The 14438-nt window shown below is 41.4% G+C and overlaps 1 long non-coding RNA gene across 2 annotated transcripts; it reads left to right on the top strand.

The window, feature by feature from the left end:
- Window positions 1-229: 229 nt before the first annotated feature.
- Window positions 230-1554, top strand: LOC309798379. Of its 2 annotated transcripts, none has more exons than XR_014293096.1 (3): window positions 230-360; window positions 575-682; window positions 759-1554. It is a non-coding gene; the product is annotated as an uncharacterized lncRNA (long non-coding RNA). The 2 variants fall into 2 exon arrangements; XR_014293097.1 differs by having other exon boundaries at window positions 590-682.
- The last annotated feature ends 12884 nt before the right edge of the window (window positions 1555-14438 follow it).

Consider the following 14438-nt stretch of genomic DNA (forward strand, 5'->3'; position numbering starts at 1 on the left):
CAGTGACCGGTTGTTTATTTAATGTTAAATTTTTAGGTATTTTTCCCGCAAAAATGTTATGTTGCAGAAATATTTGGTTTTATTTACAGTATGTTTTTTCAGGTTTGTAAATAATATGGATGATTCCAACCACCGGAGAAACGATCAAGCAAAACGCATGCAGTATGAGAATCAATACGAAAGACCTAACCTGGCCATGAATAATACGCATGGATACTCTAATAACCAACAATGCGGTGATAGTTTCCAATTTAGAAGAAACACCATTATCGTCAAAATAAGTTTACAGACAAAAAATATTGCTTACCAACAGAGGAAGATTTGCAAAACAATAGACCATCTCCAATTATTGTTTCGCAGGTGATTTTCTTATACCAAAAATTAGTTTCAGTGTGTTTCTGTTTGCATCATTTTATTATTTGAACAACGACACCTAGCGTCATAACTGATTACAATTATGTTTTCTAACACCTATAAAATTGTCGACGGTTTCGGCAGTCAAATTTTATTCACGGGGATTTTTCCTTTTTTAGATCTCCTGTATTTTGTAAACGACTTCTTTTTATGAATTTAGAAGAAAGTATTTTAGTTGGAGCATGGCAGTGCAAATAAACAGATTGGACGTCCACGGTTTAGTGTTAATTCAAGAATATCGCGAACGTTTAGAAAAACTGACGCAACGGTACTCATTTCTGTTTCCATCTAAATCCCATCCCCAATTATTGTTAACTGCTGTGAGCTAAATAAGCATTGTTTAGGCCGAAAGCGTTGAACAGAATCGTGACCGTGTTGTTATGTGTAGATATAATCCAACACACATTCTTGATAATATCGACTTGGATTCGCATGAAAGAATCTGTGAGGATCGACTTCATTTGAAGCGGTATGGTTGTTAGTTTGATGGTGACTTTCTCTGATGTTACCCCGTTATCTGTTTATGCTTATTATCATAGGTTGTTCACCGATGTTATAGACAGAACTCGCTATAGCTTATACTACCATTTTAGCTCTCTCTGAATTGTTATTTACACTGTGTTCTTGCTCAATTTTGATGTGATGGCTACGTTTAGGCATCGCAATAAAGATTTGAGACTAAGTTAAAGTGTGATGCTGCCGCAGTTGGATGATGTTAAACCAATTTTTTTGAAGCTTTCTTGTATCGTTAAGGTTTGATGCTTCTTATTTATTGAGACTTGGTTTACAAATAGTATTTTCCAAACAGTAGTTTTCAAATTTTGTACAGCCACTGTCGTGATTTTCTACCGTTATTTATATGATCCATATTTACTGTCGGATATCAGCATAAATGCCTCTCTTTTGATGTATTGCTTCTGGTCGCGCTTGCTTGTTTATCATGTTCAGCTAACTTTTTTTGCAATTTTTTTCATGAATCATCTTCTGTGAAATATTTGGATGGATTTTTATTGTGTCTCTAATCATGGCTATTGTAGTGCGCAATAAGTTCGATACGCCGCAAAAATAATAAACAAACTAATTTTTTCAAATTAGATTTCTGTCACGCTCCACCACGCACGGACGATCCACTTCTCTCGAGAGGTGGAAGAGTAGCGGACAAACGGCTCTGAAGAAGGCGATTATGATGAAATGTCAGCCGAAATATTTTAAATAAAGTTATTTAACAACCTCGTGTTTGTTTGAAGAAGGAAAATACTAACCAATATTGAACAATGCCAAGGTTAAAGGACAGTCGGTCATGAAAATAAGCAAGCTATTCAAGCACATCAATGCTCTCATTTAAAGCTTTTAATGAGTGCTAGAAAATATATACCTTGGTGGCAGATTGACATTAAGTGACGTGTTCCACCAATCGAATAGATATATTCAGTGTCTGCTCCGAGATGTGTTACCCTTTCGTTTCCTTCGTTTCTGTGAATAACCTCAAAAGTTTTTGTCTACTTCACTTCATATCCACGGTATTGGTTTGAGCACTTTAACTAGGACTTTTTTCAATCCTCGGTATTGTTTCATTAGGAATCCAATCTCTGATGGAAGACGTATATTGGTATTAACAAGGACTAGAAATCAATTACTGATCGCAGCTTACCTGCAAGCTGTTTCTATAGAACAGACGAAAGACGTGTAATATTCTGTTGTAAAAAAACCCATCATCTTATCACGTTATTGGCGAATATTTTAGCCAATATCTGGGGTGATAATGTGATTGATCAAAACTACTGACTAATGAAGTCAAATGAGGGCCTAATTGTTTCTGGGTTCAATCAATACGAATGCATTACACTTGATGGTTACAATCCGCAAAAAAAGTTGGAAATTGCTAGATATTGCCAGTTACATTGCACTGCATATTCTAACCATGTAGTTCTGCACAGGTTATAAAAGCAAAATGCTCGAAAAAAGCTGTTATACTTTTCTCTTACTCATTATCATTCAGGAGAACTATCTATTGAGATGAAATACAGAAAACCAATGTTCTGTTATTTAACAGGAGGACGAAAGCTTGTAGTGTGATAAACTCAAACGTAGATATTATTAGTTGTCCTCGATTTACTTAACTTATAATAATAATATTAATAAGATTACCAACCAAAATGCTTTGCATTTTCTGGTTTTCCCACACACTTTCCACCACTTCTGTTTCAATTCGTCTACGATTACCATAGAGGATTATCATCACCGCGTTTCGGTTCTGGTTTTGACTTAGGCTGGTTCTAGAGGAGGTGTAGGTAACCTTCAAATTCAATTCAAACACAAACGCTTTTTATTTGGCGACGAAGCAGTTTTTTTTTTGTAAAGATTTGTTTGTCTTATGCTCAATAGAGAAGGTGTTTTACAGTCAACTAGTCACAATCTTATAAACTTTAATTGTTTACTGCTATTTTTCACGACAAAAGAAATAGGCAGTTAACAATGAATGTTGATAAGATTGTAAATTGAAACAAAATATAGAAAAAATAAAACATAGAAACATAGATAGAAACGAAAAACTTTTGAGAGAAAGACAAAGCAAGGGGCACAGATGGTGTAATGAATAGCTCGAGGCCCCCCGCCCCCTCATAGGGTTGAAAATTCACACCGTCGCTTGTTTTGCAAATATCTCACCATTAAAGCAGCTATATTTTAACTAGGCACATATCCACTCCAATTCTTTCCGCTCCCAACTTTGCAAATTAGCGTTAGTAGTCTTATGAGGGCAGTCACAACGTCCATCCATTCACAAAAATTTAATACGAAATTAAGAGGAAGGAGGTTACCCGAACGAACGCTTTTCCGTAATCGGTATAATCTTAATCTAATAATCCGTTGTCATAGGATAGAGAAATGTGCGACATAATTCAGCAATGTATAACCTATCGAAAGAGGTATTAAGAGGTCTTCTGACGACCTGTCAATGCATCCGACATTTGTCGCAGTGTTAAATCAAAATTTTTAAAGCCTAATCCTTTATGGTCCAGTAGATTATTTTAATGCAGAGAAACTGGGAATCAGTCAAATAACGAGAAAAACAGTTGAGAGCCGGTAGAGTGGAAGAAACCTGGAATGGGGCGTTTTGATTGTATTCTACGGAAAACATGAGACTGATTGATGGTTTTCGTTGATGTAGGTCAGCTTGAAATATGGTTAGAAATTTGGAACGTCTTCAAATATAAAGTATGATCTTTTTATTGATAACTCATGCCTCAGGAGAAAACATGGGATTGATAGCTATGCTTGTCGTTAATGAGCAGAAGATTCCGTCTTCGTGTGGTCTTGAGAAACAGCTCACTGAGAACCTGCTATTAATAGTCGATTTCTAGTTGATGCTAGTGCAAATGTATGTCTTTCGATAATCGCTTCTCATGGAAAAGCACCTCATGAAAAATACAGCCTATTTTCAAAGTTCAAGTAATGCTACTTCTCACTATGGAATTGTGCTAGAACACAAGTGAACTCTCTGCAGAGATATACAAGTAATGCCACACGGAATTTCTCACCAGTCAGTGAAACTGTTAGCATTGGTGTGAATGTTATTTCTACCAATATAAGAAAAGGAGAAAATAAAAGCAGAAAGCCCGGGTGTACTTCAAATAATTGTACTTTTTGATGACAGTTTCACTGCAGAATTGACTAGGTAACAGATAGTATTCACCCGTTCCTGAGGTCTAGGTGATTTTCGGAGATACTGGATGTTGTGTTGAAGTTCTAATCGGTTAAAATCTTTTCTACCAAAGAAAATACATTGGACGCTTTCAACAAATAATCCAAAACCTTTCTAAATGGATCCAATGCCTCTACTTGCAAATACAGCTAGTTCTTTTTTATTCCCCGGTGAAGCCACGGTTAAGAGGTCTCATACGGAGTTCATGCTGCTTTTATTCTTCACGCGAGCGGAACCTTTTGGACAACTTGGCAGTGCGTCATCACATGGGGACACAACGATTTTGGTAAGCAAAGATTCGACGTTTTGAATAACTTTTAACTTGCAACACGCTTTCACCAATAAAGCAAACTAAATGCTGCGCTATTGCCCTCTACAGCACATAAATGGAGATATACGCAATAATGTTGCCATCAAATGGTGTAGGTGGTTCAATGGTGGAATTCTAGCTGTCCCATTCTATTCACAGTACATAGTGCATGACAGAGCTGTGTCTTGCCGCATCTTCATTGAGTCAGATACAATCGATCTCGTGGCAAACGCGCATTCTACCATGAACCACCGATACCCGTTTGTTGCTTGCATTCGCGTGCCCTGTGAACTCATGAGACACCCAAATAATTGCTGCTTCCAACTTTATAATAAAATATCACTCGTCATAGTTAATGTTATTATTTGAATTGAAAACCTATGTAATACACAAATCTTGCTAACTATAATTAAGTCGTTTTATTCTATTAAACAGAATTTCGTTTAGCACGAGGCCAGTTTTACATTGTATCGTTTACGTTTGCGATCGCACTGAATTCTATTGTTTTTTACGGATTATTTTAAAAATGCTCTCGTTGACAGTTGATTGCTAGTAGCATCGATAAGTACAAAAGATGCTGAGAGAAAGGTAAGGCAAGGAGTACGGATGGTGTGGTGTATAACTCCTGACTTCCCCGGATAGGGCAATCTCAGGTTGGAAGTTCACCTACCGTTCAGAGTTTTCCAAATATCTCAGTACCATAACAGCTATATTCTCTTAAATGTAGACGATAAATAACAACTACAGTAATCTTTAGCACGTACGTTTCTTAACATTTTAAGTCTCATTAGACCATCAAGGGTAACTCACAGTCCCAAAAGCCTCTACCTCAACATTGGATGTAGGAATCCCCAAAAGGATAATGCAATAATGAAATAGACGACATCATAGTAAACAGAAGATTCGGCCTAACCGATGTCGCAGTTGTCGAAAACTTTACATGGTATCAGACCATCACATTCGTTGCGCAAAATTCATTTTATCGCGAAAAGGTAAGAAAGGCGCAGTGTTCAAAAACGAAATCCTAAACTTATCGTTGTTGGGATTTACTCAAATCACTAGCGGTTCTATGGAAAGATCTGTTATTGAGAACATCGAGGTAGAATATAACCGAGTTATTAAACATCTTCATGTTAATGCTCTAAGCGCCGAGTGTTCGAAAGTCACCACGGGACGTCTTTCTCCAGAAACACTCAAGTTAATGCGTCAACCTGGTATCGCGCGAGCTACAAGCAACCGACACCTCACGTTAAAACTCGCAAAACTGTGCAGAAAGATAATTAAAAAAAAGAGAAAAGAAAAAGGTAATCGTGGCTTTTCGCGATTCATGAAACGTTGGTAATGGCTCTTTTTAAATTAGTATCACCTGCAATGTCACTTATCTCTAAGTGACTCAAGCAGGCACCGTTAAGGTCTTCTCATGTTCGACTATTATAGTTCTAATGTGATAAGCGCTTTTATTTTTTGTTCAGATGGTAGAAACGAGCAAATTGCTGGATTGGCTGTAGTGTGGCATGCGTTTATTATTAGCTGTCTGGACTGTCTACGTAACCCCGTTCTAACAGCGCTTACATAATGGACTATTTCGATATTACCGCTTGCTCAAACATATACCAGCTCATCTCACTGACACCCGAATGTCTCTGGACTGTCTATGTAACGCGCTTTCCTACAGCGCTTACATAATGGAGTCTTTCGCTACTACCGCTTGCTGAAACATATACCAGCTCATCTCACTAACACTAGAATGTCATTGTACTGTCTACGTAACGCGCGTTCTAACAGCGCTTAGATAATGGAGTCTCTCGCTACTACCGCTTGCTGAAACAAATAGCAGCTCATCTCGCTTACACTAGAATGTCATTGTACTGTCTACGTAAGGCGCGTTCCTACAGCGCTTACATAATGGAGTATTTCGCTACTACCGCTTGCTGAAACATATGCCAGCTCATCTCATTAGCACCCTAATGTATCTGTACTGCCTACGTAACGCCCGTTCCAACACCGCTTACATAATGGGGTATTTGGATATTACCGCTTGCTGAAACATATACCAGCTCATCTCACTGACACCCGAATGTCTCTGGACTGTCTATGTAACGCGCTTTCCTACAGCGCTTACATAATGGAGTCTTTCGCTACTACCGCTTGCTGAAACATATACCAGCTCATCTCACTAACACTAGAATGCCATTTTACTGTCTAAGTAACGCGAGTTCTTACAGCGCTTACATAATGGAATATTTCGATATTACCGCTTGCTGAAACATATACCAACTCATCTCACTGACACCCGAATGCCACTGTACTGTCTACGTAACGCCCGTTCTAACAGCGCTTACATAATGGACTGTTTCGATATTACCGCTTGCTGAAACATATACCAACTCATCTCACTGGCACTCGAATGTCGCTGGACTGTCTGCGTAACGTAGTTCTAACACCGCTTACACAATGGAGTCTCTCGCTACTACCGCTTGCTGAAATATATACCAGCTCACCTCCCTAACAGTAGAATGTCATTGTACTGTCTACATAAAGCGCTTTCCTACAGCGCTTACATAATGGAGTCTCTCGCTACTACGGCTTGCTGAAACATATACCAGCTCATCTCACTAACACTAGAATGTCATTGTACTGTCTAAGTAACGCGCCTTCCTACAGCGCTTAGATAATGGAGTCTCTCGCTACTACCGCTTGCTGAAACATATACCAGCTCATCTCACTTACACTAGAATGTCATTGTACTGTCTACGTAACGCGCGTTCTAACAGCGCTTAGATAATGGGGTCTCTCGCTACTACCGCTTGCTGAAACAAATACCAGCTCATCTCGCTTACACTAGAATGTCATTGTACTGTCTACGTAACGCGCGTTCCTACAGCGCTTACATAATGGAGTGTTTCGCTACTACCGCTTGCTGAAACATATGCCAGCTCATCTCATTAGCACCCTAATGTATCTGTACTGCCTACGTAACGCCCGTTCCAACACCGCTTACATAATGGAGTCTTTCGATACTACCGCTTGCTGAAACATATGCCAGCTCATCTCATTAGCACCCTAATGTATCTGTACTGCCTACGTAACGCCCGTTCCAACACCGCTTACATAATGGAGTATTTCGATATTACCGCTTGCTGAAACATATACCAGCTCATCTCACTAACACTAGAATGCCATTATACTGTCTACGTAACGCGAGTTCTTACAGCGCATACATAATGGAGTATTTCGATATTACCGCTTGCTGAAACATATAACAACTCATCTCACTGACACCCGAATGCCACTGTACTGTCTACGTAACGCCCGTTCTAACAGCGCTTACATAATATAGACTTTCGATATTACCGCTTGCTGAAACCTATTCCATCTCATCTCACTGACACCCGAATGTCAATGTACTGCCTACGTAACGCCCCTTCCAACACCGCTTACATAATGGAGTCTCTCGCTACTACCGCTTGCTGAAACATATACCAGCTCATCTCACTTACACTAGAATCTCGTTGTACTGTCTACGTAACGCGCGTTCCTACAGCGCTTAGATAATGGAGTCTCTCGCTACTACCGCTTGCTGAAACATATACCAGCTCATCTCACTTACACTAGAATGTCATTGTACTGTCTACGTAACGCGCGTTCTAACAGCGCTTAGATAATGGGGTCTCTCGCTGCTACCGCTTGCTGAAACATATACCAGCTCATCTCACTAACACTAGAATGTCATTGTACTGTCTAAGTAACGCGCGTTCCTACAGCGCTTAGATAATGGAGTCTCTCGCTACTACCGCTTGCTGAAACATATACCAGCTCATCTCACTTACACTAGAATGTCATTGTACTGTCTACGTAACGCCCGTTCTAACAGCGCTTACATAATGTAGACTTTCGATATTACCGCTTGCTGAAACCTATTCCATCTCATCTCACTGACACCCGAATGTCAATGTACTGCCTACGTAACGCCCGTTCCAACACCGCTTACATAATGGAGTCTCTCGCTACTACCGCTTGCTGAAACATATACCAGCTCATCTCACTAACACTAGAATGTCATTGTACTGTCTACATAATGCGCTTTCCTACAGCGCTTACATAATGGAGTCTCTCGCTACTACGGCTTGCTGAAACATATACCAGCTCATCTCACTAACACTAGAATGCCATTTTACTGTCTAAGTAACGCGAGTTCTTACAGCGCTTACATAATGGAATATTTCGATATTACCGCTTGCTGAAACATATACCAACTCATCTCACTGACACCCGAATGCCACTGTACTGTCTACGTAACGCCCGTTCTAACAGCGCTTACATAATGGACTGTTTCGATATTACCGCTTGCTGAAACATATACCAACTCATCTCACTGGCACTCGAATGTCGCTGGACTGTCTGCGTAACGTAGTTCTAACACCGCTTACACAATGGAGTCTCTCGCTACTACCGCTTGCTGAAACATATACCAGCTCACCTCCCTAACAGTAGAATGTCATTGTACTGTCTACATAATGCGCTTTCCTACAGCGCTTACATAATGGAGTCTCTCGCTACTACGGCTTGCTGAAACATATACCAGCTCATCTCACTAACACTAGAATGTCATTGTACTGTCTAAGTAACGCGCCTTCCTACAGCGCTTAGATAATGGAGGCTCTCGCTACTACCGCTTGCTGAAACATATACCAGCTCATCTCACTTACACTAGAATGTCATTGTACTGTCTACGTAACGCGCGTTCTAACAGCGCTTAGATAATGGGGTCTCTCGCTACTACCGCTTGCTGAAACAAATACCAGCTCATCTCGCTTACACTAGAATGTCATTGTACTGTCTACGTAACGCGCGTTCCTACAGCGCTTACATAATGGAGTGTTTCGCTACTACCGCTTGCTGAAACATATGCCAGCTCATCTCATTAGCACCCTAATGTATCTGTACTGCCTACGTAACGCCCGTTCCAACACCGCTTACATAATGGAGTCTTTCGATACTACCGCTTGCTGAAACATATGCCAGCTCATCTCATTAGCACCCTAATGTATCTGTACTGCCTACGTAACGCCCGTTCCAACACCGCTTACATAATGGAGTATTTCGATATTACCGCTTGCTGAAACATATACCAGCTCATCTCACTAACACTAGAATGCCATTATACTGTCTACGTAACGCGAGTTCTTACAGCGCATACATAATGGAGTATTTCGATATTACCGCTTGCTGAAACATATAACAACTCATCTCACTGACACCCGAATGCCACTGTACTGTCTACGTAACGCCCGTTCTAACAGCGCTTACATAATATAGACTTTCGATATTACCGCTTGCTGAAACCTATTCCATCTCATCTCACTGACACCCGAATGTCAATGTACTGCCTACGTAACGCCCCTTCCAACACCGCTTACATAATGGAGCCTCTCGCTACTACCGCTTGCTGAAACATATACCAGCTCATCTCACTTACACTAGAATGTCGTTGTACTGTCTACGTAACGCGCGTTCCTACAGCGCTTAGATAATGGAGTCTCTCGCTACTACCGCTTGCTGAAACATATACCAGCTCATCTCACTTACACTAGAATGTCATTGTACTGTCTAAGTAACGCGCGTTCCTACAGCGCTTAGATAATGGAGTCTCTCGCTACTACCGCTTGCTGAAACATATACCAGCTCATCTCACTTACACTAGAATGTCATTGTACTGTCTACGTAACGCCCGTTCTAACAGCGCTTACATAATGTAGACTTTCGATATTACCGCTTGCTGAAACCTATTCCATCTCATCTCACTGACACCCGAATGTCAATGTACTGCCTACGTAACGCCCGTTCCAACACCGCTTACATAATGGAGTCTCTCGCTACTACCGCTTGCTGAAACATATACCAGCTCATCTCACTAACACTAGAATGTCATTGTACTGTCTACATAATGCGCTTTCCTACAGCGCTTACATAATGGAGTCTCTCGCTACTACGGCTTGCTGAAACATATACCAGCTCATCTCACTAACACTAGAATGTCATTGTACTGTCTACGTAACGCGCTTTCCTACAGCTCTTACACAATGGAGTTTTTCGCTACTACCGCTTGCTGAAACATATACCAGCTCATCTCACTAACACTAGAATGTCATTGTACTGTCTACGTAAGGCGCGTTCCTACAGCGCTTAGATAATGGAGTCTCTCGCTACTACCGCTTGCTGAAACATATACCAGCTCATCTCACTTACACTAGAATGTCATTGTACTGTCTACGTAACGCGCGTTCCTACAGCGCTTACATAATGGAGTATTTCGCTACTACCGCTTGCTGAAACATATACCAGCTCATCTCACTAACACTAGAATGTGATTGTACTGTCTAAGTAACGCGCGTTCCTACAGCGCTTAGATAATGGAGTCTCTCGCTACTACCGCTTGCTGAAACATATACCAGCTCATCTCACTTACACTAGAATGTCATTGTACTGTCTACGTAACGCGCGTTCTAACAGCGCTTAGATAATGGGGTCTCTCGCTACTACCGCTTGCTGAAACATATACCAGCTCATCTCACTAACACTAGAATGTCATTGTACTGTCTACGTAACGCGCTTTCCTACAGCGCTTACATAATGGAGTCTTTCGCTACTACCGCTTGCTGAAACATATACCAGCTCATCTCACTAACAGTAGAATGTCATTGTACTGTCTACGTAACGCGCTTTCCTACAGCGCTTACATAATGGAGTTTTTCGCTACTACCGCTTGCTGAAACATATACCAGATCATCTCACTAACACTAGAATGTCATTGTACTGTCTACGTAAGGCGCGTTCCTACAGCGCTTAGATAGTGGAGTCTCTCGCTACTACCGCTTGCTGAAACATATACCAGCTCATCTCACTTACACTAGAATGTCATTGTACTGTCTACGTAACGCGCGTTCCTACAGCGCTTACATAATGGAGTATTTCGCTACTACCGCTTGCTGAAACATATACCAGCTCATCTCACTAACACTAGAATGTCATTGTACTGTCTAAGTAACGCGCGTTCCTACAGCGCTTAGATAATGGAGTCTCTCGCTACTACCGCTTGCTGAAACATATACCAGCTCATCTCACTTACACTAGAATGTCATTGTACTGTCTACGTAACGCCCGTTCTAACAGCGCTTACATAATGTAGACTTTCGATATTACCGCTTGCTGAAACCTATTCCATCTCATCTCACTGACACCCGAATGTCAATGTACTGCCTACGCAACGCCCGTTCCAACACCGCTTACATAATGGAGTCTCTCGCTACTACCGCTTGCTGAAACATATACCAGCTCATCTCACTAACACTAGAATGTCATTGTACTGTCTACATAATGCGCTTTCCTACAGCGCTTACATAATGGAGTCTCTCGCTACTACGGCTTGCTGAAACATATACCAGCTCATCTCACTAACACTAGAATGTCATTGTACTGTCTACGTAACGCGCTTTCCTACAGCGCTTACATAATGGAGTCTTTCGCTACTACCGCTTGCTGAAACATATACCAGCTCATCTCACTAACACTAGAATGTCATTGTACTGTCTACGTAACGCGCTTTCCTACAGCGCTTACATAATGGAGTTTTTCGCTACCACCGCTTGCTGAAACATATACCAGCTCATCTCACTAACACTAGAATGTCATTGTACTGTCTACGTAACGCGCGTTCTAACAGCGCTTAGATAATGGGGTCTCTCGCTACTACCGCTTGCTGAAACAAATACCAGCTCATCTCGCTTACACTAGAATGTCATTGTACTGTCTACGTAACGCGCGTTCCTACAGCGCTTACATAATGGAGTGTTTCGCTACTACCGCTTGTTGAAACATATGCCAGCTCATCTCATTAGCACCCTAATGTATCTGTACTGCCTACGTAACGCCCGTTCCAACACCGCTTACATAATGGAGTCTTTCGATACTACCGCTTGCTGAAACATATGCCAGCTCATCTCATTAGCACCCTAATGTATCTGTACTGCCTACGTAACGCCCGTTCCAACACCGCTTACATAATGGAGTATTTCGATATTACCGCTTGCTGAAACATATACCAGCTCATCTCACTAACACTAGAATGCCATTATACTGTCTACGTAACGCGAGTTCTTACAGCGCATACATAATGGAGTATTTCGATATTACCGCTTGCTGAAACATATAACAACTCATCTCACTGACACCCGAATGCCACTGTACTGTCTACGTAACGCCCGTTCTAACAGCGCTTACATAATATAGACTTTCGATATTACCGCTTGCTGAAACCTATTCCATCTCATCTCACTGACACCCGAATGTCAATGTACTGCCTACGTAACGCCCCTTCCAACACCGCTTACATAATGGAGTCTCTCGCTACTACCGCTTGCTGAAACATATACCAGCTCATCTCACTTACACTAGAATGTCGTTGTACTGTCTACGTAACGCGCGTTCCTACAGCGCTTAGATAATGGAGTCTCTCGCTACTACCGCTTGCTGAAACATATACCAGCTCATCTCACTTACACTAGAATGTCATTGTACTGTCTACGTAACGCGCGTTCTAACAGCGCTTAGATAATGGGGTCTCTCGCTGCTACCGCTTGCTGAAACATATACCAGCTCATCTCACTAACACTAGAATGTCATTGTACTGTCTAAGTAACGCGCGTTCCTACAGCGCTTAGATAATGGAGTCTCTCGCTACTACCGCTTGCTGAAACATATACCAGCTCATCTCACTTACACTAGAATGTCATTGTACTGTCTACGTAACGCGCGTTCTAACAGCGCTTAGATAATGGAGTCTCTCGCTACTACCGCTTGCTGAAACATATACCAGCTCATCTCACTTACACTAGAATGTCATTGTACTGTCTACGTAACGCCCGTTCTAACAGCGCTTACATAATGTAGACTTTCGATATTACCGCTTGCTGAAACCTATTGCATCTCATCTCACTGACACCCGAATGTCAATGTACTGCCTACGTAACGCCCGTTCCAACACCGCTTACATAATGGAGTCTCTCGCTACTACCGCTTGCTGAAACATATACCAGCTCATCTCACTAACACTAGAATGTCATTGTACTGTCTACATAATGCGCTTTCCTACAGCGCTTACATAATGGAGTCTCTCGCTACTACGGCTTGCTGAAACATATACCAGCTCATCTCACTAACACTAGAATGTCATTGTACTGTCTACGTAACGCGCTTTCCTACAGCTCTTACATAATGGAGTTTTTCGCTACTACCGTTTGCTGAAACATATACCAGCTCATCTCACTAACACTAGAATGTCATTGTACTGTCTACGTAAGGCGCGTTCCTACAGCGCTTAGATAATGGAGTCTCTCGCTACTACCGCTTGCTGAAACATATACCAGCTCATCTCACTTACACTAGAATGTCATTGTACTGTCTACGTAACGCGCGTTCCTACAGCGCTTACATAATGGAGTATTTCGCTACTACCGCTTGCTGAAACATATACCAGCTCATCTCACTAACACTAGAATGTCATTGTACTGTCTAAGTAACGCGCGTTCCTACAGCGCTTAGATAATGGAGTCTCTCGCTACTACCGCTTGCTGAAACATATACCAGCTCATCTCACTTACACTAGAATGTCATTGTACTGTCTACGTAACGCGCGTTCTAACAGCGCTTAGATAATGGGGTCTCTCGCTACTACCGCTTGCTGAAACATATACCAGCTCATCTCACTAACACTAGAATGTCATTGTACTGTCTACGTAACGCGCTTTCCTACAGCGCTTACATAATGGAGTCTTTCGCTACTACCGCTTGCTGAAACATATACCAGCTCATCTCACTAACACTAGAATGTCATTGTACTGTCTACGTAACGCGCTTTCCTACAGCGCTTACATAATGGAGTTTTTCGCTACTACCGCTTGCTGAAACAAATACCAGCTCATCTCACTTACACTAGAATGTCATTGTACTGTC

The sequence above is a fragment of the Mesoplodon mirus genome (genome assembly GCF_964341445.2).
Source record: "Mesoplodon mirus genome assembly, contig: HAP1_SCAFFOLD_3166, whole genome shotgun sequence".
In the NCBI taxonomy this organism is placed as follows: domain Eukaryota; kingdom Metazoa; phylum Chordata; class Mammalia; order Artiodactyla; family Ziphiidae; genus Mesoplodon; species Mesoplodon mirus.